We start from the raw sequence: 26,182 nt of genomic DNA, 5'->3' as shown, positions 1-26,182 counted from the left end.
GAAATTCCCCTAAAAGAGCGAGAGAAAGAGAGGGACACTAAAGCGCTGCATAATTCTGGTTTATATTGGTGCAGGGGATTGAACTGGAATCTTGGAGCCTCAGGCATGAAAGTCTTTTGCATAATCATCTCCACTGTGGTCTTGCCATTGTTTTCTATTTCAGTTTGTTTTATTTATATTTGTTTTTTCTTTAGGTTATGATATAAAGCAGGACAAAGTTTTATTTTTGCTCTGGTTTTAGAAACATTGAATTGAATTTATGAATTGGATGAGCTTAAGGTATAATTTAGTATTAACCTTTTGATGTATGGCACAAAAAGATCTCCCGTTCCGTAAGGAATCTCTCTATTTGGGTGGTGCTTTCTTTTGCTGTGCAGAAGCTTTTCAGCGCTACAATCTTTTGCACAATTTTTTTTTAATTTGATGTAGTCCCATTGGTTTATTATTTGTTTCCTTGTGAATGGATTTGAGTCATTGAAGACTCCCATAAAATTGAAAATGTTCTTCCCATGTTTTCTTCTAAATATTTAATGGTTTCTGGTTTAACATTACAAATTATTGATCCACTTGGAGTTCCTTTTTGCACATAGTGAGATGAAGTGGTTCAGTTTCATTCTTCTGTATGTTTCAACACAATTCTGTGAACAATCTAAAGAAACAAACACATTCATCTGAAAAGATCTGTGTATACCTATGTTGCTAGGAGGACAATTTGTAATAGACAAAATTTGGAAGAAATCTAGGCATCCAACAACAGATGAGTAACTAAGTTGTATATATATATACACAACGAAATACTACTCCAATATTAAGAATGATGAGTTCACCTTCTTCATCTCATCCTGGATGTAATCATGGTAAGTGAGATAGTCCAGAAAGAGAAGAATGAATATGAGATGCTCTCACTCATGGGCAGAATTTAAGAAGCAAGGACAGAAAGAGGAAATGTAAAAAAAGAAGCTTGGATTGGAGTTGGTGTGTTGCACCAAAGTAAAGGACTCAGGATAATAAGCAGGTGGAGAGGTCAGGGGTAAGGAGCTCGCATGTCCTGGTACATACTAATGGACCTAATTTGGGTGTTAGAGTGTTTTGCAAACACCTGTCTTGGAGAGATAAGAATTTGTACCCATGTCCTAAGAACTCTACTATGAATCATTGACCTCATAATAAAAATAAAAAAGAAACATTGAGATATTGAATATACCTTTTGTTTCATGTAATAATTTTATGTGTAATACACTTATTTGAATTTTTAATTGACTTTAATATTGATAGCAAGTTTGTCATTAACATAAACTATGGTTTAATCCCCTCCTTCCCAGATCTTTCCCTTGACAGAGGGTGGTAAACATTTATCTGTTAATTGGTCTGAGATTAATTCTCTTAAAATCTTTCTCTATCTTACTCTTATCAGATCATATGAAGAGGCCTAGAATTTTGTAATTTTGTGATAGGATGTCATAAATTAAATGTAGTTAATTTATGCAAGTCTATGCAAGAGACTTGATTTAAAGAGCTTTTTTGGTAAAATACTGTCAGCTGATTTTCTGACACATGAAAGTCGAGTTCAAGTTTGACTTTGTAACAAGTTTCCACACCTCAGATTGATGCTAAGGGACCTCTAAAATGAGAAACTATTCTTTTGTTATTAAAATGTTAATTTATGATTAATTTGATTTCAGAGCCAAATATGACATACAATTCCATTAAGATGTGTGGCATATTTCAACTATTTAGATACATCACATTTATTCTTCATCTTTTTATTTTACATTCCATATGTTCTTTTCAAATATATATATATGGCCTCCAGGGTTATCGCTAGGGCTCGGTGCAAGCACCATGAATCCATTGCTCCTGTAGGTAATTTTTTCTCCATTTTTTTTTATTGGATAGAGCAAAGAGAAATTGAGAGGGAGGGAAAGATAGAGAGGGAGAGAGAAACACATTTGCACATCTGCTTCACCTCTTGTGAAGTGACACCCCCCCCCCACCCAGGAGCTTGAACCGGGATTCTTTTTTTTAAAAATTTTTTATTTAAGAAAGGATTAATGAACAAAAACATAAGGTAGGAGGGGTACAACTCCACACAATTCCCACCACCCAATCTCCATATCCCATCCCCTCCCCTGATAGCTTTCCCATTCTCTAGCCCTCTGGGAGCATGGACCCAGGGTCATTGAGGGTTGCAGAAGGTAGAAGGTCTGGCTTCTGTAATTGCTTCCCCGCTGAACATGGGCGTTGACTGGTCGGTCCATACTCCCAGTCTGCCTCTCTCTTTACCTAGTATGGTGTGTCTCTGGGGAAGCTGAGCTCCAGGACACATTGGTGGGGTCTTCAATCCAGGGAAGCCTGGCCAGCATCCTGGTGGCATCTGGAACCTGGTGATTGAAAAGAGAGTTAACATAGGAAGCCAAACAATTTGTTGAGCAATCATGGATCCCAAGCTTGGAATAGTGGAGAGGAAGTGTTAGGGAGGTACTCACTGCAAACTCTAGTGTACTTCTGCTTTCAGGTATATATTTTGCAGTAGTTTATGGATATGTGTGTACATAAGCTCTCTCTCACAGAAACTGGTGTATATCTAGGGACTTTGTTACAGGATTCTTGAGCACGTCCGTCCTTGCACTTTATACTATCTGTTCTTAACCAGGTGTGCCACTGCCTGGTTCTCACAAATAAATCCATATATTTATGTTCCTATTTTTTGAATAATGGCAACTTGACTTAAAAATATACTCTTTGACAGTCTATCTCTGAAAATTCACAAGTTAATGCATAACAAATACAAAGCTGATGAAGTCGATTATTTCTAAAAGTGATAGTTACCTTTTATGTTGTAATGAATTATCTTTAATTTTGGTTTTTGAAAGCAGTGATAAATTCATGCTTATATAAAGAATTGTTTTGACAATGTTACAGAAATATCTGAGTGACTGACAGTTGAATTATAATAACAATAAATGGTAATTCATTTATTTTCTTTTAATTGCCTTAGTGTCTTTTTGTAACATTTAGATGTGTATACATCTTTACCCAATGCTGTGTCACAATGAGATTTTATTTTGAAATAGCTTAAGTAGGTAGATGTCTATTTTAAATACCATTTGAAATGCTTTTGTGTGTGTCGAATTCAAGTTATTCAAATTCTAGACCATTTATTCAGTCTTTTGATCTTGGTTACTCATTATAGCAGCATATTTTTTGCAGCAATAGGAATCATTCAACAGCATGGAATCCAACCTTTTTTTTTCCCTTTAAATTATTTCATAAATAGGTCATTTCTAATGTTTCCCTTTTTTGGCAATACACTTACCAGAGTGACAGAATAATTGTATGCCAGACATCTGGATGAAAGTCACATGGTCAGTTATTAATTAAAATCTGGCTGTAGATACATTTTATTTTAGATATACATATATAATTTATTGGACAGAGACAGAGAAACTGAGATGGAAGTAGCAGATACCTAAACATCTGTAGCACTGTTTCACCATTCATGAAGTTTCCTCATGCAGATGGCTACTAGGTGCTTGAACCTAGGTCCTTATGCATTGTAACATCTGTGCTCAGCTGGGTGTGCCACTGCCTGGTGTCTATATAAATTTTAAAAGTGACCAAATGACCTAACATGTGATATTTCCCTTGAGCTATAGGAAAATTTAGACTCTGCTTCTTAACACCCCAGTAACTGAGTATTTCATACTCCAGGCTGATGTTGGCAGTCTTCCTGCAGAAGAGTTAGGTATGAGTTTAAACCTTCTTTGGCTTTCTGTGAATAGTTGTCTAGTTTCTGCACTTTGGCACTGATGTTCATTTCTGAGTTCCTTCTGATTATTACTTGATATAACAGTGCGTTTGAACCATCTGGTATAGGGCATAACACTGTTACTCCCAAACTTGCCCTCTAGGACTTACTCTAGAGCAGATCATATGATTCTTGGATTTTTGCCTGATCCTGACATCTAATATGCAGGTGGACCCAAGTTGTTGTCTGGGGAGATGGTGTCATAGTTGGAAAAAGAACTAGAGATCTAGATCAGGGAAGATAGTAGTTCCCAGATATGGGGAAATTATTTTAATATTGTTAACTGTAAACCCTACCAGTTTGATCTGGGGCCCATGTTCAGCACAGGAGCCTGTGTAACCTTTGCATCCCTGTAGGTCTGGGCTCACATTCTGTGGTCATGGCTAGGAACATTCCAGGCTGCACTAATTTTGGGACCCATCTTCCTTAGGTAGTAGGTAGAGTATGTTGTCCAACCTTCCTTCAGAGAATGTTGTCCACATGGAGGACAAGGTCCGATAGAGACCCACAGAGGGGTGCGTTTGTTGTTTCTGATGGAGATAACCAGTGACAGTGGTGAGAGGGATCTATCTGTTAGAGGTCTAGTCTTTGTGGTAACCCCAGGGATACCTTGAACTCTGGCTTATAGTGGGACTGGAGATTGTATATTTGAGTTCAGAGCCTTAAGTGTGAAAGTCATTTGCATTATCATTATGGTATCTGTCCAGCTCTTGCATTTGATGTTTATATTTATATATTTATTTATTTGCCTCTAGCTCCCACAACTTGGAAAAGTTCATGGGTCTATGTAAGTGTGCAGTTTCTGATACTTTGCTGAATTCATATTGATCTATGTATCACACTGGTCTGTTGATCTGGGGGAAACATTTCTCCCTAAAATATGAATTTCCCCTTTCTCTGTTCCAAATTATAAAAGGCTAAATATATCTCTTAAAAAAGCAATTTCTGTCAGATGGCATAAAACATTTCATAGGATGTGGTGGAAAAACATTATCTCCCAAAAGGTTAAAACGCATAATGACAGTGTAGGTAGCAGGGTAAGTTCCCCTCATCCTGCCATTCTTGGATTTTGATATTAATTATGCTTCAAAAATATACCTGTATGACAGAGAATGGATGGATCATCAGATGAGCTGTTTGATTTCTGAGTTTGCTTCATGTTCACTCCACTTTTTCTTGTCAACGTTCAATCAAGTGAAATGGATGGATTTTTGTGGAAGCTAATGTTAATTTAAATAAAGAGGTCTGCAGAAAAAAAAAAAGAATATATTTTTGCTAGGCAAGTGGTGAAATAAATTTACTTTCCCCATATAATGATATAGTAATGCCCGTGGGCCATGCCTCCATATGCTATGTGTACTAGTTGTGAGTTTCTATGCTATGCATGTAAGTCCATTTTACCTGTGCTAGAGTTGCTTCTCCCAGATGTGTGTGTTGGGAGCATGAAAGAATATCTGACTGCAGAGTATGTGCCCATCTTGTATTTATGTCATTTATTTATTTTGTTTTAGATAGAGGCAGAGTAGGAGAGGGGAGTTGAAGGGAGGGGAGGGTAAGGGAAGGAAGGAGAGGAGAGAGATCCATTCTACCCAAGCTTCGTTCAATGTAGTGATGGCTTGGGTTGAACCTGGGTTGCAAACTTGACAAAGCAGTGCACTATCCAAGTGACCTATTTTGCTGGCCCTATGCTCTCTTTATAATTTTTTTGTTTTATTGTTTCATCTTTCATTTGTTTTTAGTATTAACCTATTTATTTGATAGAGACAGAAAATCTTGATGTAGGAGGGAGAAGACAGGAAAGGAGGGAGGGGAAAGAGAGATAGAGAGAGACAAAGACAGACACCTACAGCACCACTTCACTGTACTAGTTGGGGACCAGAGATTAAAATTCAGATCCTTGTGCAAGTAACGTGTGTACTCAACTGGGTTTGCCACCACCTGCATTCCTTTTTGTGTCATTTTGTAAAAACTTTTCAAGCCCTTAAAGCCATGAAGATATTTATTTTAAAATGTCTGAAGTTAAAAAAAATCTGAAATTTATTAAGGATTCAATTATTTTTTATGTATTTAACCCATTTTCCCAGTACCACTTATTTCTCCATTTATTTATATTTCTATCCATTGACAATACCTGCTCAAATCAAGTATCCATATTCCCAGATAACTGTTTAGATTTGATTATATTGTTATTGTGGTCATTTTTCCTTTCCTTGTAGCACTTTTTAATCCCAAAAAATGATTAATTGTATTTATTCAATTTTAAGAAGCCACTGAAATTGGCATGCACTATTGTAAGCAACATTACCGAGAGCAAATGAGACTGATTTGAAATCTTACTACACTTGATCTTAGCCAAAAGGCTGAGAAGCGATCTGATTTAAAATTTTAAAAGAACTTCTGTGAAGGGGCCAGGTCAAGGTGCACCTGGTTGAATGCACGTATTACAATGCTCAAGGATCTGGGTTCAAGTTCCCGGTCCCCACCTGCAAGGGGAAACCTTTGCAAATGTTGAAGTAAGGCTGCAGGTGTCTCGCTGTCTCTCCCTCTCTATCACCCCCTTTCCTCTTTATTTCTGGCTATCTCTATCAAAGAAATAAAGATATTTTTTTTAAAAAAAGAGTATCTGTGACAATATGCTTATTTCATAGATGCTCAATTGTGGAATAAAATCAATGACAGAAAATGACAAACTTCAGATTTTGATGTTTGATAGTATGATCCCACCACCAATTCTTTTCAGTCATGCTTGACCTCCTCTTGGTCCTTTGTAGTCTCTTAAATTTAGTATCTTTTGTCAATTTTCAAACTAATTCATATTTTAGTTGGTCATTCAGTGAATATAGAGATAAATTTGGTAATAATGAACATCTTTTCCATCTATCCTCCCATTTATACATTTCTATTACTTTTTAAAAAAGGTTTTTCATTGAATAATGAACTTTGCCTTTTTAATGTATTCAAGAAGCTATGATGGATATACTCCTAGATGTGTGATAGTTTTAAAGGGGATAACTATATTTTTTTCACTTTATTTATTAGTTATTTACAAAATTTTAATATAACAGGAGTATAATTCTGCATCATTCCCACCACTGAGTTCTGTGTTCTCATTTCCTCTCTTGGAAAGTGCAGTAGTTCTCCAAAGGTCACAGATATGGGTTGACTACTATTTCTATAGCTATCTGCCTATATTTGTAAATATTTGCCCATTTTTCCTGTGAATCTGCCTTTTCTTCCTTTCTTTTAAGTGACAACTGTATTTTAACAACTATTATGAGAGAGATAGAGGTAAATAGATATAATACATAAACAAGAGCATTGCGCAGCTCTGGCACAAGATGGTACATAGTATATTGAACCAGTGAACTCTGGGGCTTCTGGTATGCAAATTGGTGCTCTAACAGGCTGAGTTATTTCCAGAGACAAATAAATTCTTAAAAGTGTTTTGCTTGGGTCAGTAAGATAGTTCACATGGATAACTTAGCAGGAGTGTACCTGCTTTATCTTGTGGCTCATTTTCTACTTTTGAAACACCAATTAAATGGATGATACTGCATTTAAAAAAAAATCTATGCCATCCTCTCTTTATTTCTAAGACTTCATATTTTTTAAAAAATTATAATATCTATTTATTTATTGGATAAATAGCCAGAAATTGAGGGAAAGGGAAAGATAGAGAGAGAGAGACGGAGAAATGCCAGTAGCACTATTTCACCACTTGTGAAGCTTCCTCCCTGCAGGTGAAGACTGGAGGCTTGAACCTCAGTCCTTGTGCATTGTAACATGTGTGCTCAACCAGATTCGCCACCACTTGGCCCAACATGTTTCTACTAAAGATCTAATCTGTGTGATTCAGTTAAGACTACATATAATGACTGTGGTTCTTGATTATATTTTATTTGGCTGTAATATACATCATACTGGCTTTTGTGCAAATTGTTCATATGTAGTTCTCATCCTGTAGATACTGTTCTGTATTTTTCTGAGTCGTGTTGAGTCACTTTCCTGGTTCTTCAGATTGTATAAACTCTTTCCTGTCTTTTGCCCACCCTCTTTCTACTCCTCTCACCCTTCTTAGAATGACATCCTCATAGAAATTTTGTTTGGTCTGTGATCTCTAGGTCTCTTTATCTAAATCAAAGTACCATTAGATTACCCTTCATGAATGAATATATAAATTTAGATACTTAGAAAAATGTGTGCTCTACAAGTCTGATTAGTTTATATACCTATTGTCAGTCCCTTTCCTCATTTTTCCCAATTGTACTGTTGCTAATTGTGACACATTTGAGAACCCATATCCTAGGATGTGATCTGAAGCCAATGCATTTTTTACTTCTTAAGTTTTTAAATTTTAATGTTTCTATTTGATAGTTTTTATTTCTTTAATTTTATTTTGATTTTGGATTTTATTGCTTGTTTATTCTGAGGGAATGACACAGAATGAAATCATTTATTGAGTCATATATATGTGTGAATATATTGTTATTTTTATAAGAGTAATAAACTGCTTTACATTCATGAGCATCTCATCTTTTTTCCTTTTTTTGACACATGCGTACAATTTTATTATATAATAGGACCCCAGAGTTTTCTTCCTATCCAACTTCCCCCTCCCTCCCCAGAGTTCTTTGTTTTGGTGCAATACACCATGTTAAAGCCATGTTTCACTTTGTGCTCTCTGTCCCTATTCCTACTTTACTAAGTCCGGCTAATAAGTGAGATAATTTGGTATGCATCTTCTCTTTCTGGCGTATCTTACTCAACATGATGTCATCGAGTTTCATTCAAGAGGATGCAAAGGAGATAACCTCATTATTTTTAACAGATGAGTAATATTCCATCCTGTGTATATATACATACAACATTTTTTTTAACCACTCATCTGATGTTGGACATCTATGTTGTTTCCACATTCTGGCAATTACAAACTGTGCTGCTATTAACATAGGTGTATACATATCTCTTTTGATAGGTGTTTCTGCCTCCTTTGGGTAAATCCCTAGATGAATTGCTGGGTTGTAGGGTAGGTCCATTCCTAGTGTCCAATTAAGTCTTAAAATCACTTTCCACAATGGTTGGATAATTTTGCACTCCTACCAGCAGTGAAGAAGTGCCCCTTTCCCCCACATCCTCTCCAACACTGTTCATTTTTGTCCTTTCTGATGTATAACGTTCTCACAAGTGTAAAATGGTATCTCAGTGATGTCTTTTTTTTTTTTTCATTTCTCTGATAATGACTTTGAGCACCTTCTCATATCTCTGTTGGCTATCTGGTTCTCTTCTTCAGTGAAATATATGTCCATGTCCTGGCCCCATTTTCTAATTGGGTTGATTTTTTTTTTGATGCTTAGTTTACTGAGCTCTTTATATACTTTGATTATTAACTCTTCCTCTGGTGTGTGCTGTGTAAAGATCTTCTTCTATGCCATTGGGTGTCTCTCTGTTTAGCTAATGGCACCCTTTGCTGTGAAGAAGCTTTTCAGTTTGATGTAGCCCCATTGGTTTATTTTTTCTTTTAATTTCTTTGTTGTCAGCTTTGAGTCTTTGAAGGATTTTTAAAGCATAGGTTATGAAGTTTTCTGCCAGTGCTTTCTTCTATGTATTTGATATTTTCTCCTCTAATGTCCGTGTTCGTGTTCTTGATTCACTTGGAGTTGAATTTTGTGCATGGTGATAAGTGTTGGTATAATTTCATCGGCTTGCATATTACAATCCAGTTTTCCAAGCACCATTTGTTGAAGAGACACTCCTTTCATCTATTAATGATTTGGGCCCCCTTGTCAAAAATTAGCTGGCTATCAATGTGGGGGTTTATTTTTGGATCTTCAATTTTATTCCACTGGTCTGTGTGTCTATTTTGGTTTGAGTACCAGGCTGTTTTGATTACAGTAGTTCTGTATTACAGCTTGAGATCAGGCAGTATAATGCCTCCATCCCAGTCTTGTTCTTTTTTCTTAAGATTGCTTTGACAATCCTGGGGATTTTTGGGTTCCAAATAAATCTTTGAAGCTTTTGTTCTATTCCTTTAGATAAGTTTGTTGGTAACTTGATAGGGATGGCATTAAATCTGTATATGACTCTGGGCAGGATGGTCATTTTGATGACGTTAATCCTTCCATTCCATAAGCATGGGATGTCCTTCCATTTCTTTGCATCTCTTTCTATTTCCTTGAAGAGTGTTTCATAATTTTCATGGTATAAGTCCGCCACTTCCTTTGTTAACTTTATTCCCAAGTATTTGATTATTTTTGCTGCTATTGTGAAGGGGATTGATTTCTGTATCTTTTTTCCTGATTTGGTATTTGCAAAAAGGAATGTCGTTGATTTTTGTATATGATTTTGTGGCCTTCCACTTTACTATATTGTTCAGTAATATATAGGAGTTACCTACTGGACTCATTAGGGTTTTGTATATATGAAATCAAGTTATCTACAAATAGGGACAGTTTGACTTCTTCTCTTCCAATCAGTATCCCATTATTCCTTTCTCATGCTTAATCGCTATGCCTAGGACTTCCAAAGCAATGTTGAATAGCAAAAGTGATGATGGACAGCCCTGCCTTGTACCTGACTGGAGAGGAAATGCCTCAGTTTTTCACTGTTGACTATAATGATGGCTATTGGTTTACTATATATAGACTCAACTAGTTTGAGGTATTGCCCATCTACCTATCTCCATTTTTTTAGTGTTTTGATCATGAAAGATTGTTGAACTTTGTCTTTCTCTTCATCTATTGAAATGTTCATGTGATATTTGGCTTTACACTTGTTGATGTGGTGCATCACATATATTTGTTTATATATATTAAACCAGCCCTGCATTCCTGAGATAAATCCTACTTGATCACAGTACACAATCTTCTCAATGTATTGTATGTAGTTGGTGAAAATTTCGTTGAATGTATTAGCATTTGTGTTCATCAGGGATATTGGTCTGTGATGTAACACAGCCCATGAATAGGACTTTGGAACTTGATTAGCATATGGCTGAGGCTGAACTGTGCGAAAGTAATTAGCATACAGCTGACATCAGGCTGAGGGACTTACAGGAACCAAGTTATTTAATTTCCAGGCAGTTGAAAGTCTGTCTCTTCCCCACACTCCACCCCACTCTACCCCCATTCCTGCTCCTTCTCTTCCTGTGCTCTAGAGACCAGCTTCGCTCCTCCAGGGCCTGCGATGGCTGCTCCACCCAGGTTGTGTACACTTGTAGCTGAACTCTGGTAATTAAGTTATGGACTCATGGACCTGGTCTAGTCTTAAAATATACCATTCTGTACAGCTGTACCGCAATGTCATAAACCTTGATTGTTTTAAACTCATGCCAGCTGTGCTCCTCTACTTTCTATTTTTAATTACAATAGGTCTGTACTTTTCTTTCTCTTTTTCCTCATTGCTTCTTGTCTGTTTAAGGTATTAGTGTGATGTTCGCCTTATAAAATGTGTTAGGGAAAATGCTTGTGTCTTCAACAGATTGAAAGAGTTTGTAGTGTATTAGTAGTAGTACTTCTCTAAAGGTTTTGTAGAATTCATTTATAAAGCTATCTGTGCCTGGAATCTTATTGTCTGGATTTCTTGATGACTGTTTCAGTTTTTTTCCTTGTAATTGGTCTATTCATGTTCTGTATTTCCTCTTAGTTTAATCTGGAGAGAGTGATCGCTTCTAAAAATGTATCTGTCTCCTCCAGATTTTCTAGTTTTGTGACATATAGTTGTTCATAGAAGCTTCATATGATGCTTTCAATTTCTCTCATATTTGTTGTGATCTTACCCCTTTCATTCATGATACTTCTTCTTCTAGCGTTTGCCCATTCATGATACTATTTATTTGGGTCTTTTTAATTTTTATTTATAAAAAGGAAACACTGACTAAACCATAGGATAAGAGGGGTACAACTCCACACAATTCCCACCACCAGAATTCTGTATCCCATCCCCTCCCCTGATAGCTTTCCTATTCTTTAACCGTCTGAGATTATGGACCCAGAGTCATTATGGGGTGCAGAAGGTGGAAGGTAATTGCTTCCCCACTGAACATGGGTGTTGACAGGTCGACCCATACATCCAGTCTGTCTCTTTCACTATTGGGGTGGGGTTTTAGGGAAGAGGGGCTCCAGGACACACTAGTGGGGTCATTTGCCCAGGGAGGTCTGGTTAGCATCATGTTAGCATCTGAAAACTGGTGGCTGAATAATGAATTGACATATAAAGCCAAATAAGTTGTTGACTAATCATGAACCTAAAGGCTGGAATACTGCAGATAAATATTTGAGGTTTCCATTTTGAAGATAACTACTAGGCCTATTTTAGTTATTCCAAAGGGCTCATGATCATACTAGTTTTTTGTTGTTTATGTTTGGGGCTCCAGCAGGCCGGGCTAGCTTCGTGGCAGTAGACAGAGACGACCAGAGACACACGGCTGGGCAGAGAGGCTTTATTCATGAATGGGAAACATGTGCTCTCCTGTCTTTCTGCTCTGGCGGCAGAGAGAGACCCTTAAACTAATCACCACACAGATCTGTCTCCATCTCCTCACGCCGCCACACCAAGAACTCCCAAACTACCTAGCATAGGGGGCAGGGAGAAAGAGGGGCGCGAAACTAGCAAGGGCCAAACCAATTCTCTCAGAGGTGGGGGGAAGGAGACCAAACCCAAATGAAACATACCAACAGTTTTTTCCTGAGCTTGACCTCTAATATGCAGGTGGACCCAAGTTATTATCTGTGGAGATGACGGCATGGCTGGAAAAAGGACCAGAAAGCTGGATCAGGGAAGAGAGTAGCTCCCAGATATGGGAAAGGTGTATGAATATTGTTGACTGTAACCCCCATCAATTTGATCTGATCCGGGGCCCGTACTGAGCTTAGGAGCCTTTGTGACCTCTGCATCCCTATAGGTCTGAGCTCACATTCTGTGGTCATGAGTAGGAATGTTCCAAGATGCCCCAATTTCAGGACCCATCTTCCTCAGGTGGTAGATAGAACATCCTTTGGAGGATGGAACATTCTCCTACTGTTTTTTAGTGAGTCTGGCCAAAGCTGTGTCAATTTTGTTTACCTTTTCAGAGCACCATTTCCCATTTGATCTTTTGTATGGTTTTTTTGTTTTCAATGTTGTTAATTTCTGCTCCAATCTTTCTTATTTTACTCAATCTGCTTGATTTGTTTTTCTTCTGTTCTTTTTCTCAGGTGAGATGCCAGGTTGTTTATTTATGTGTTCTTGTTTCTTGATAAATGCCTATATGACTATGAAATTCCCTTTTATTACTGCTTTAGCTTTTAGGATTTCTGTTGAGAAGTTTGCAGATAGCCTTATGACTTTACTGCTGTGTGTTACTCTTTGTTTTTCTCATTCTGTTTTCAGTAACTTTTCTTTTTCTTTGGTCTTTGTCAGTTTGATTATGATGTGTCTTGATGTCTGCATCTCTGGATCAATTCTATTTGGTATTCTCAGAGCTTCCTGTATCTTTATATGCTTCTCATTTTTCATTTGGGGGAAGTTTTCTGTTATTATTTCATCAAGAATATGTACTTCCTTTTTTTCTTCTTCACTTCCTTCTGGCATGTTGTTCTAGTGTTGTTCCTCTTCAGGTCATTACTCATATCCCTGATGTTATTTTGATTGTTTCTTAATCTCTTCTCAGTCTATCAGTATTTTGTTATTTTTATAGCACCATCTTCACATTTGCTGATTCTTCAGCCTCTGTTTTTCTGCTTGGTAGCCCCTAAAGTCTATTTTCTAATTCAGTTTTTTCCTTTCTTCCAGCTATTGTAGCTTTTAGCTCAATTTTATAGTTTTTAATTCACCTGTTATGTGATTTAGCTCTGTTGTTGTGACTTATTTCAACTACTGTATGACTTTGTTGGGCTATTGTCATGTTTGCTTTCGTTAGTATTTTTAATAATTCTTCTATTTTGGTTTCATACTTTCTTCTTAGCTTTGACTCCTATTCTCTCCTGGGGCCTCATTTGTTGTTCTTCCTATTATGCTGAGATTTGCTTCCATGAGTTTTATCATTTGAGTTGCAGACATGTGGACTCATTTTTTAGGTTCTGTCCCAAAAAAATTACTGTTTCTGGTTTATTAGCATTTTTTTTCCTAGGCTTTTTTTTCTTGATTTTATGGTGTGGTGCATTTTTTGGACTCCTCATTCTGTCTGTCATCAACTCTTTTCAGATTGTACTGAAGTTAGAGAGGTGGGGATAACATGTCACACCCAGTTTAGCATGATTGATCACAGAGTGGTTTCTGAAATGGCCCATGTTCTCAAGGTTATTTAGTAGGACATGTGGTGGGTCACAGGTATGGGAAACATGCAGAGGTGTTCCTGGAGTGGTGATCTAAGTTATGCCTTCCTATCATGGACTGAGAGCCAAACTGGCAGACTTTGGGAGGGTTGCATGTGGTGAGCAAGTACACGGGGTTCAGCCAATACTCAGTGTCTTTGTATAGAAAGAAACAACCTGCTTGTCTCCTGGTGACTGCCTGTGGTCTTCAAGAACATAAAAGTGACTAGCAACACCTAAAGTCTCCCAAATTGGCCCGAAGCAGGGAATCATTGGTTGGTTCCCAGGCAGTGTAGGCAAGGTTTAATGACTGCAAGAGCATAGTGGCTCCTGGTGCTTGTGTTGGTGGGACAGGAACCAGTCCTCTCAGATTATGTAGCTCAAGTAGAGGGTGAGATCCTAAGGGGTGGATGGCAGTGAGTACAAGGGATGCTGTTACTTCCCCAGGAGTCACTTGTGCTTGGGCCTCTGTATCTGAGGCACTCGGTTTAGCAGCTCCTACCCTGCATCCACAGAAGCCTCCCTCTCCTCCGATTATGTGCCAGCCACTGGCACCAGGCTGACAAAAGGCAGGTGTGGTCCCTCAGTGACCTGTGTAGCCCCAGGGGAGTTCAGCCCCCTGGAGCCAAGAAAAGCTGACAATGCAGCGGGGCTCCCTCCCCATTCACACAAGCCCCTGTGGAGCTTAGGCAGCTAGCACCTGGGAGGGTAGGAGCCTCAGGGACTTGTATAAAAAGGACAGTGCAGTCCCTCAAGCCAATGAAAAGGGGCAGCAGGCTTCCTCCCCCTGATCTGCAGAAGCCTCCCAGAAAAATGGTGCATTCCTGGAGACTCTGGCAGTGAGTGGGGGTGTGGGGTACCTCCCTGTGTATTCTGGCAGGCTAACCAGGGTGCACAGGAGCTTTGACTAGGGTAGTGAGTGCAGTTATAAGGGTTGTTCCGCATGGCTCAGTGGAGATCCTGGTGGCAGGTTCCTCTCCCAGGGCTGTGCAGAGATTTATGGGCTTTTGTGGGACAGAGGTGGAACAATGGACTGGACCCAGCAATTCCAGTCAGGGTGGGCATATTATATTGCAATACCATTGCAGTGCTGTGTGTCCCTGGTAGGGAAAACCAGCCCAGCAGAGCAGGTACTTCAATTGTTTTAGTTATTTTTGGGTTCCACATGGCTGTGAGGGTGCTCCACCCATGAAGGAGGGAACTGTACCTTTAGATTGTCTTTGCTTCCATTTAGGGACCCCTTGGCTTCTCTTCGTGTGTGTGTGTGTGTGTGTGTGTGTGTGTGTGTGTGTGTGTGTGTGTATGTGTGTGTGTGTGTGTGTTTTATGGCCTATCCCAGTTATTATTGGTTCCTGTAGTTTCCATTTATGTAGTTTTTTGTTGTCTCTGTTTGACAGAGAACTGTCTTGGTGCTGCTAGATGGTTGTCATCTTGCATCCTCCCCCTGAGTCTTCTTTTTTAAAAAAAGACTTTATTTATTTTTATTTAATAGAGCCAGAAATCAAAAAGGAAGGGGGAGATAGGGAGGGAGAGAGAGACAGAGAGACACCTGCAGCCTTGCTTCACCACTCATGAAGCTTTCCTCCTGCTGGTGGGGACTAGGGGCTGAACTCAAGTCCTTGTGCATGGTAATACATTTACTTAACCAGGTGTGCCCCTACCCAGCCTCTTGATTCTTCTTTAATAATGTCTTATCCTCAGTTGTGGAGAATATTTGATGGACTTTAATGCAACTCTTCTTCTATAGTTGTGTGCCCTGCTCTCATTAGTTGTTTACATTAACTCACTGGTTTAAGCAAATGTATGCGTATTTTTATTTATTAATTTACTTTTCCTTCATGGTTACTACTGGAGCTTGGTGCTGGCACTACGAACACAGCTCCCGACAGCCATTTTTTTCTTTTCTTTTCTCTACTTTTTTTTTTTCAATTTTATTCTATTGATAGAGAGAAATAGAGAGGGGTGGGGGAGATAGAGAGGGAGAGAGAAAGATAGATACTTGCAGACCTCCTTCACCACTTGTAAAGTGTCCCCACTGCAGGTAAAGAGTGGAGGCTTGAACCTGGTTCCTTGCATGTGTTCTTGAACATAGTATTATATGTGCTTAACTGGATGGGTGTGCTACCTCCTGGCCCCTGCATCTTTATTTTTAAATTTTTTATTATCTTTATTTATTGGATAGAACGAGCCAGAAATTGAGATGGAAGGGGGTAGTGGAGAGGGAAAGAGACAGAGAGACACCTACAGCCCTGTCTCACCACTCATGAAGCTTTCCCCCTGCAGCTGGGGACAGGGAGACTCGAACCTGGGTCCTTGCGCACTTTAACATGTGCACTCAGCCAGGTGTGCCCCCAACCGGCCCCCTGCATCTATATTTTTATAGTCAACCTGAAAGGTGCTTTATGAATATTTGTCCCAATGACATCATATATATATATATATGAAATATGCATGCATATTCTTATGTAGATGTGTATGAAACCATTCAGAAGGGCTACAGTATTGTTCGTAGGTGTATGCTATCTTGCTACATTTTTTTAAATCACACTCTAGAAAGGATTCTGGTTCCCTTTACCTTTACCTTCCTAAACCACTTGATGGCCATATTCATTGGATAATAGAATGAATGCTCTTCTGGGCAGCATCTCTAGCCCTCAGCCTTGCTGAGCCTTACAGAAGCCGCCTTCTCATTGAAGTTGACATACTCATTGTTGTTTTTCACCATTCCCATTATAACTAATTTTCTTAAAATTTTTGAGAGTACATCTCTAGTGCCAAAGGCATGTTTATTCTTCTCTGGTCCAGTCCATTACATTTTCTGTGTCTAATCAGATTTATAAGTAAAGGGCTCTAGGATTTTAGAGTATAAGTCATCACTTGGACTTAATATTGAAGAATTTGTGAAAGGGGAACCACAGCATTCTTGCACTGACTGTCAGTATTTCAGGCAGGATGTGCAGACAGCCCTGACTGGGTGGTGATACACATGGATATGTTGGGAATGAGCTTGTGTTATCTGCATTGTTATATGTTAACTTGCTTAGGAGACGTAAACCAGGCATTTCTGAAAATATTTTAAAGAAAAAGCAGCACTAATTGGTCCCCAACTGTAATGAATCAATCTTTTACATAGGCAAGTAGGCGGAACTATCATATTTCTTGTATCATTTGATGTTGAATTGATGTACAGTATGGATTTTCACAGAATTCATTTCAGCTGAGAAAAATAAATTAGTAAAAATAAAAGAGTAAAATTGAATCAAATAGTTGGATTTAACCACCATTAAGCACCTGAAGCATACGGAAGGCATACCATATAAATAACTGAATTATTACATGGAGAAGAAAAAGCTGTATTGTTGATGAAACACTGGCTCATAATAAGGGAAGGAGTGATGGAGGTAAGTTTTTAATGAATTTAGAATTAATGGATGAGAGCCAGATGAGAAACAGAATTTCAATATGATCTCCACATATTTTTATACGAATTACTTAGAAATATCAAAGGAAAGATCAAGAATAATAAATATAGTAAGAATGTCTAATTACAGAATATTGAATGGCACCAGGCCATTAAAAACTTACGTCCATATATGAATGTGAAAATACATATCACAGGTCCATAGTGCATATATAATTAAACCCTATAATAACTACAAAAATTGGGAGGGAATTATTAGGATTATAAAACTTTTGTTAAACTATAGGTGATGCTTACTTAAGGTATATGTTTTTATCTCTAGAGAAAACAAAAGCAAAGATGTATAATAAAATTTAATTTTATGAAATGAAGTACTAGAGCCAATTTAATTCATCCAAAGAAGTCAGGGAAGAAAACAAACAAACAAACAAAAAACAGGTGATCCAAACAGAAATAAAATACTACACATGGCAGAATTGACTCTGCCTGTATGATAGAGACCTCTGAGATGAAAGAAATGATGACTTCAATTAAAAAGCTGGATGCGTGACAATAGCTAACTTCAATACAAGAAAGGGGGAGGGTGAAAGAAGAAGGGTTTAGGAGACTGATAATTTCAATACTGAGTATATGAGATAGTGTGGTAATTTTGTTCCAGGCACGTGATTCAAATCTCTGAATCAGGACTTGAGAGTTGCACAGCAGATGTCATCGGCGTAGATGAACTTCCTTGAAGAAGTTTCTGGGAGGTCATTGATGTAAATATTAAATAGTGTAGGAGCCAGAACAGAGCCCTGGGGGAAGCCACTTGAGACAGGTCTCCATCTGCTAGACTTGTCACCCAGATGCACCCAGAATCTTCTGTTTTGGAGAAGAAACGCTATAGTGTTGGCCACCCATGGAGGCAGGCATCTTGAGATCTTGACTAGGAGACCATGGTGCCAGACCGTGTCATAGGCTGCTGTGAGATCAACAAAGACAGCACCCGTCTTTAAATTCTTCTGGAATCCATTTTCAATGTAAGTTGAGAGGGCCAGGGCTTGTTCGCAGGTAGATCTTCCTGGGCGGAAACCAGCTTGGGCGGGTGATAGGAATTTCTCTGTAAGATGAGAAATACATGACAGAAGCAGCCTCTCAAGGAGTTTGTAACACATGGAGAGGAGAGAAATTGGTCTATAGCTGGCGGCCAGTGTTGGGTCTTTCTTTGGTTTCAAAACCACTATAATCTTTGCAGTCTATCTTTGCGTTACTCTCGATCGCACTCTGTCATTTCACAAACATAAAAACTGCAGCAAAGGTGGGCGCGAGGAATAACATCATTGCTAGACTGGCCAGCTCCTCATGGGGCGCGAGCACTTCCACACTACGATCATCATCTCTGGCATTATGCTATTCCACTGCAGAATACTGTGCCCCAGTATGGTTCCGTAGCCCCCATGTCCACTTGGTCGATTCCAAATTATATTCCTCCATGAGGACAATTTCTGGAACCATCCGTTCCACCCCGGTTCCATGGCTGCCAGTTCTTAGCAACATCGCCCCACCAGATATTCGTCGGGATGCGGCATCATCTAAGTTCATTTCCCACGTCTACGCTCGACTGGACCTGCCAATATACGTGGATATCTTCGCCCACCCTGTCCAACGCTTGACGTCTCGTCACCCAATCTGGTCCCCTATGCCTACACTGAACTTCTCTGTTCCAGTCTCTTGGAAACAGAGTTGGCAGTCAGCTGAGGTAAAGAACAAACACCTCATCATAGACCCCTGCAAGCGTCAACCCGGTTTTGACCTAGCACGTTATGATTGGGCCCTCAATCGCTATTGAACAGGCCATGGCCGGTGCGCCGCTATGTTCCATCGCTGGGGAGCCAGAGACGACCCGAGCTGCCCCTGCGGCTCCAGACAGACTATGACCCACATAGTCAATGACTGCCACCTCTCCAGATTCAAAGGAGGTCTCGAAACTTTACATCAGGCTCAACCTGACACTGTTGACTGGCTACGGAAGAAGGGCAAACGCTAGAAGAAGAAGGACTTGAGAGCATCTTGCCACAGAGAGTGACCCTCCACTTACCCCTAATCCTGAAACAGGAGGACGCGAGGTTCTACTATTCTTAGGGGTGGTTCATGTTGTTTATAAGCCATGCACATCCTTGCTTTTGACAAAAGGTAATATTATCCCAATTTCAAATGAATATTATTTCCAGAGCAATAACTCCATAGTCACATGCTGATGATGAATTTACTGGAGGACTAATAAACCCAAGAGGTAAATTCAGCTTTCTCATGAGGCCATATAGAAACAAGCTCATGATATAGTTACTGGGTATAATCTAAGAAAAATTTTTTTCTGCAAGTTGAGTTTTATTATGTAAATAAAGTAGTCTTCTGTTTACTTCTGAATCATCTTTATAATTTGCATACTCAATAGGATATAAGAACATAGAGCAAATTAGTCTGGTTTCCACATCTAGTTTATTAAAGTCAAAATGAGGATGTGAGTAAGCAAATATTAAGGTACTTATGTAGTTTTTTAGTCCTGAATCTATCACCATATGACTTTTTTTTTTGCTATATACTTACTCTAAGTAATATTAGTGATATAATGTTATAAAAACGAGAAAAATGTTATAAACAACTATGATGTGACAAATTTAATTTTATAGCCACTTCATATTTAGTCATTTAAAAAATTTAACTACTATCAGATTTTCTCTTCAGTATTCATAACAAAAATTATTATGATACATGTTTTATTTTTAAGTCTCATGCTGAAAGTAAAGCTTGAACAGACATAGAAATTTAATATATTTTATACATTGCAAGCTGTATATGAATGATAATAATCAATCATATCTAGTTAGCCTGTGACATGTTATGTTTACAGCAACTACACAAGATAATCAGCTTGCTTGCTAGTGATTAAGATCATGCAATTTAAAAAATATATCTTGCAGTCTAGAAGACAGGCATTTATCACTCTCTAATATTGTAAGGCTAACATATTCACTAGAAATGCCAGTATTTTAATTTAGGGTAATACAAAACACTGCTCCTTAGAAGGCTGAACCAAATTGTTCATTTTAAAGGACAGAACTTATAAAATATCTTTAAAATATTTATCACTGTTTTTATATATGTTTTATAATGGCGACAAAGAAGATGCTGTAAAAATTTTTAGCTAGGAAAGTGCTTATTGCAGATATATATAAAGAGTTTGTTTTGAAGATGTAGTCAGTATTCTATTAAATATTAAATATCTTGACCCAAAATATCTAATGTCATAAAGGGCCTTTTCTTTAACAAAACTGCATTATTTATTATACATTGAACACAGACAAACCAAAAATAATGAGATGGAGTATTAAAACTGGGTTTTTTATATAATTGTCTTGACAGTGATAAAGAAACAGGAAAAAATCATTATCTTATCATTTGATTTCCATTCTGAAAATTGTCTGACCTGTTTTGAAGTTGAACTGAAACTTCTTATGGCACTTCATGTCTGATGCACTTAGACCTAGATACCCTCCTTATGTACTTCCTATTTCACCTCCATCAGTCACTCTAAGTCATGCTGTTGGATAAAGTAAGGACTACAAAATCTGGGTAAGGGTACGAGACTACTACTTTTTAATGATGGCCCTTTTGGTTTCTACCAGGCCAACCTGTCATCTGGGTCCCTAGTAAGAAAGTCCAGCAATTCCCATACAGATATGATGGGCCTAGAACTCTTAACAGATCCCTCTCTCCACCATCACTGGTCATCTTCAGAAACAACACTATAAACTCTTTTGTGGGCCTCTAAAGGACTTTGCCCTCAATGTAGAATAACAGTGATAGAGATTGCTCCACTCTCCAAAGGGAGCCTGGGTGAATAGACTCTTCCACACGAGGAAGAATGGTCCTGAAATGAGTGCAGCCTAGAATGTTCCTAGCTATGATAATAGAATGTGAGCTCAGACCTGCAGGGATGCAGAGGGTGCACAGGCCTCTGTGCTAAGTATGGATAGACATGGACCCTAGGCCAGATCGATGGGGTTTACCGTTAATGCTATTTGCATACTTTTCCCATATTTGGGAGCTACTCTCTGCCCTGATCCAGCTTTATAATCCTGTTTCTAAATCTGAAACCATCTTCCCAGACAGTGTTTTCAACTCACTTGCATATTAACTACCAAGATCAGATAAAAATCAGTCAAATCATGGGCCCCTTGGAATATACCTAAAATAGACTTCATAACTTCTTCATAATGAAGATCCCACATTTCACCTGTTACACTCTTACCTTTAGGTTGACCTAAAGCAATGACCTCAGCAATGAGTCCCAGAACACTACTTCCCCAGAGTCCTACCCCAGTAGGGAAAGATAGAGACAGACTGGGTGTATGGATCAACCTGTCAACACCCATGTCCAGCAAAGAAGCAATTACAGAAGCCAGTCTTCTCACCTTCTGCACCCCATAAAGATCTTTCGTCCATACTCCCAGAGGGATAAAGAATAGGGAAGCTTCGACATAGGGATCCTGGTTTGAGCCCCCAGCTCCCCACCTGCAGGGGAGTCACTTCACAGGCGGTGAAGCAGGTCTGCAGGTGTCTATCTTTCTCTCCCCCTCTCTATCTCCCCTTTTCTCTCGATTTCTTTCTATTCTATTCAATGGCAGCAACAACAATAATAATAACCACAACAATGATGAAAAAACACCCTGGGCAACAAAAGGGGAATAAATGGTCTCCAGGAGCAGTGGATTCAGGCACCGAGCCCCGGCAATAACCCTGCAGGCAAAAAAAAAAAAAAAAAAAAGAATAGGGAAGCTTCCAATGGGGGAGATGGGATGTGGAACTCTACTGGTGGGAATTGCACCCCTGTTAACCCACAATCTTGTTGATCATTATTAAATCACTAATGAAAAAAGTGCACACAAATGCAGAAGAAGGAGGAGAAAGAGAAGAAAACAATCTATTGCTGAAGGTGAAAAAATATAAAAGCTAATGAGCAACCTTGCTCCAGAACATTTCCCTGGGGGCATATAACCTCTCCCTGTCCCCTGTCCTCCCAGCCTTTATGACTTGCTCTTCATGACTGATTTCTTATCAACCATCTTTTTCTCATCTCCTTGAACAATTATCTCCTGCACCACAACTACACATAGGCGAGCACACAACAGATATGCCCACAAATACATATACATGTAACTGTGGTCACTGAAGTGCTGGACAGTGATGGGCTGGTAGATCCACATTCAGGGTCTGGAACCCTCTGTATTCAAGTCAGTGCTAGTTTGATACATTGGCAATTGATGCCCAGGAGTCAGAGGAATGGAGGGATGAGTTAAAACAAAGTACTGGTAAGTGCCTCAGTACTGATTCTGTTTCCAAAGTATTTACAGTTTAAAACTCAACCTCAAAATCATTTTGTTGGATTGTTATTTAACTTGTGAGTGTGTAGACCATTCTCTTTTAAAAATATTTTTTAGTATATTTATTGGATATAGATAGCCAGAAATTGAGAGGAAGAGGAGATAGGGAGATACAGACACACACACACACCTGCAGACCTGCTTCAGCCCTTGTGAAAATTTCCTCCTACAAGTTGGGATTAGGGGCTTGAACCGGGTTCTTTTACATTGTAACATATATGATCAACCAGGTGCACCACCACCTGGTGCTGGCCATTCTCTAGGGAGGAGGTGACATCCCGAGCTCATTTGTTTGACAGATGTTCCTGCATCCTTAGTTTATACAGGGCTCTGTGTAGGCACTGGAATTCCCAGGGAGCACAATGAATGAACAAAGATTGCTTTGTCATAGGGGCTTCTGTTATGATGGTTAGAGGGACACAGCTTTGTCCTGTTTCTTGTTTGATTTTGTTTTTCCACCAGAGTTATTGTTAGGGCTTAGTACCTGTGCAATGAATCCACTGTTCTAAGTAGTCCTTCCTTCTTTCTTTCCTTCCTTCCTTCCTTCCTTCCTTCCTTCCTTCCTTCCTTCCTTCCTTCCTTTTACTTAAAATTATGATAGATACAGAGAGAAATATGACAAGAGAGAGGGAAACAGAAAGAGGAAAACATGCAGCTTGCTTGACTGCTCATAAAGTTTACAAATACCCACGCACACATACACATGCACATGTGGTCTATGCACATGGTAGCTTGAGGTACACAAGTTCTTATGGATATGAGGGTCAAACAAAGCAGGAAAGAGGAATAAGAATTTCTGAGTAGGTAGGGAATTAGAATTCTAAAATTTCAGCTAGAGAAGTCTCACGAAAACATTCCAGGGTCCACGTGGCGGCACATCTGGTAGAGTGCATGTGTTACCATGCTTAATCCTTGTTCAAGGCTCCAGTCCCTACCTGCAGGGTGATGAAACTTCATATTCAGTGGAACACTGTTGTAAGTTTCTCCTCTCTCTTCCTCCTTCCCTCCCCCTTCCTCTTTCCCTCTCTTTCATTTCTCATGTCTATTAAAACAAAAAATTTTTTTAAATGACCACTAGGAATGTTAGAGTCCTGCAGGCCCCAAACCCCAGTGATAAACCTATGATCCAAAGAAGAATAAGGAGGAGAAGGAGAAATGACATATATTTCATCTAAAACCTTACAGTGATGATGAAGAGGTCAGTTGGTACCTGTAGAATTAGGGTCTGGGAATTCTAGTGACTGGAAAGACCTGGGCCATGTTGACCAGGTCACTCCACTACTAGGCAGGCAGCAGGGAGCCCAGAGGAAACCACGGTCATTAAAAACACCTTGCTGGCCAGATAGTGCCATTTAGCAAGGGGTTGGATGGGCAGGCATTGATATGAGTTTTTTGGTTGCTTTCAATGACAAACTGAAAACATTTAAATTTGAAGAAGTTGAGTTTAGGTGATCATTTTCTTTTCTAGTTTGTGTCCATAAATCTGTTCATTGAGCTGGTTAAATAACCAGAACTACTATAACCTTTGGCCAGGTGCAGATATAGTGGTGGTATCTCTGGGAAAACTGAGATGTCTCCCCCCATATCTCTCTCTGACCCTGACCCCTCCACCCTTACTGCCACCTCTGTACCTCTGTATGAGGTCTCTGGGAACAGAAATAATGGCTCCATCCCTTCAGTACTGGGTTTCTGTAACTGGTGTGTTATATTTGCTTCATGACAAGTAATTTCTGCCATACTGGTGACAACTTTGACATAAAATGAATTTTTTTAGAGAAGAAAGTGATTAGAATAAAATGACAACTTTGCACTGGGATGCTTAATTATCTTCAGTTTGGTTGTGTTTCTGCTTTACTCTTTTAGCATTTTGAACAGACGCTGGGTTTATTTCAGATAATATCATCTGGCTCAGATGGCGTAACAAAGCAGGAGATTCATTTTAGATCTTTATTGAATCAGATTTGCTTTCATTAGCTTACATTTTAAGTGTTTAATAGATTCTGAGTACTATATTCAATTTGTTAAGGCGTTCACCTTCCTTCCCCTGACCTTCATCCTGCAAGTATTTATTCTCCTTTAAAATTAGTTCATTGTTTTCTATTTGTGTTCTAGGGATGTTCTTCTAAGGCAGAGCAAGACTATTGCCAATACAGTTAACTGTAGAAACAGCATGCTGAACTGGTAATATAGCTCATATGGGTAGTGCAGCTGTTTTGTCATGTATATGACCCAGGTTTGATCCCAGGCCCCATCACACTGGAGGAAGCTTTGGTGCTGTAGTGTCTGGATTTATTTATTTATTTATTTATTTTTGCCTCCAGGTTATCACTGGGGTTTTGTGCTTGCACTATGAATTCACTGCTCCATTTTATATATATATATATATATACACATATATGTATATATATATGATAGAACAGAGAGGCATTTAGAGAGAAGGGGAGATAGAGAAGGAGAGACCTGCAGACTTACTTCACTACTTGTGAAGCGAACCCCCTCCCCCGCAGGTGGACAGGGACAGGGATAAACTGTAGGTAGGGTCTCCTGCAGGTAAATGGGGACCTAGAATTTTCCTTGAATGAAGGTAAACGTGGATGTTGTGTCTAAGGATTCTGTACTTCAGAGTGGTAACCTTGGCTTTCTGATTCTAGATCTTTGCTGAGTGTCTGGAGTTATTTCTCTCAGGCTCTCCCTCCTGTAGCACAAACAGAGCTTCTTTTTTTTCTGGATCAGTGAAATAGTTGAAAAATTGTTTTTTCAAGCCTTTCAGTTTCAAGTCCATATGGGGGCTAAATGCCTGTTGTTTGGGTATGGGTAGAGTGGGGCATTGTGCTTGTTGCTTCAAGGAAAAAAATAAAAAGAAAAAAACAACATTGATATGATTTGGTTCTTTAGAAGTTGGAAGACTATTGGGGTATAGTATAGATCCATCTCTGGGCTTGGGGCTGTGAGAATGCAGGCGAGGAGGTTGAGGTACAGACTAATGAGGTGCTGTGGGAATGGAGATGAAAGAATGCTGGTGCTGATATATTCATCTCAGTTTGTAGAATTCTCCCTTTCCTCATCAGATTTTGATGGTGAGAATGTCCAGGTCATTGGGAAATGGTGACCAGCAGTGCTCTTCATTGGTTAATCTCTGGCATGCCTGGTCTTTTAAGGGTAGAGAGGGGAAGAGTCAAGGCCATACACATCTAGTTGCTGAGGTTGGATGTCTGTCTCCAGACTGATGAAGCCATTGCCT

The 26,182-nt window shown here is 39.0% G+C and overlaps 1 protein-coding gene and 1 pseudogene across 6 annotated transcripts in view; one reads left to right on the top strand and one right to left on the bottom strand.

Annotated features, from left to right (window-relative positions):
* SNTG2 (syntrophin gamma 2) overlaps positions 1 to 26,182 on the top strand; it is a 365,214-nt gene that overhangs the window by 93,589 nt on the left and 245,443 nt on the right. The gene's annotated exons all lie outside the window — the stretch shown is intronic.
* On the bottom strand, positions 6,029 to 6,180 carry LOC132537782 (U2 spliceosomal RNA; annotated as a pseudogene).

The sequence above is a fragment of the Erinaceus europaeus genome, chromosome 3 (genome assembly GCF_950295315.1).
Source record: "Erinaceus europaeus chromosome 3, mEriEur2.1, whole genome shotgun sequence".
Taxonomy (NCBI): Eukaryota; Metazoa; Chordata; class Mammalia; order Eulipotyphla; family Erinaceidae; genus Erinaceus; species Erinaceus europaeus.
This window is presented reverse-complemented; position numbering and strand designations above follow the sequence as displayed.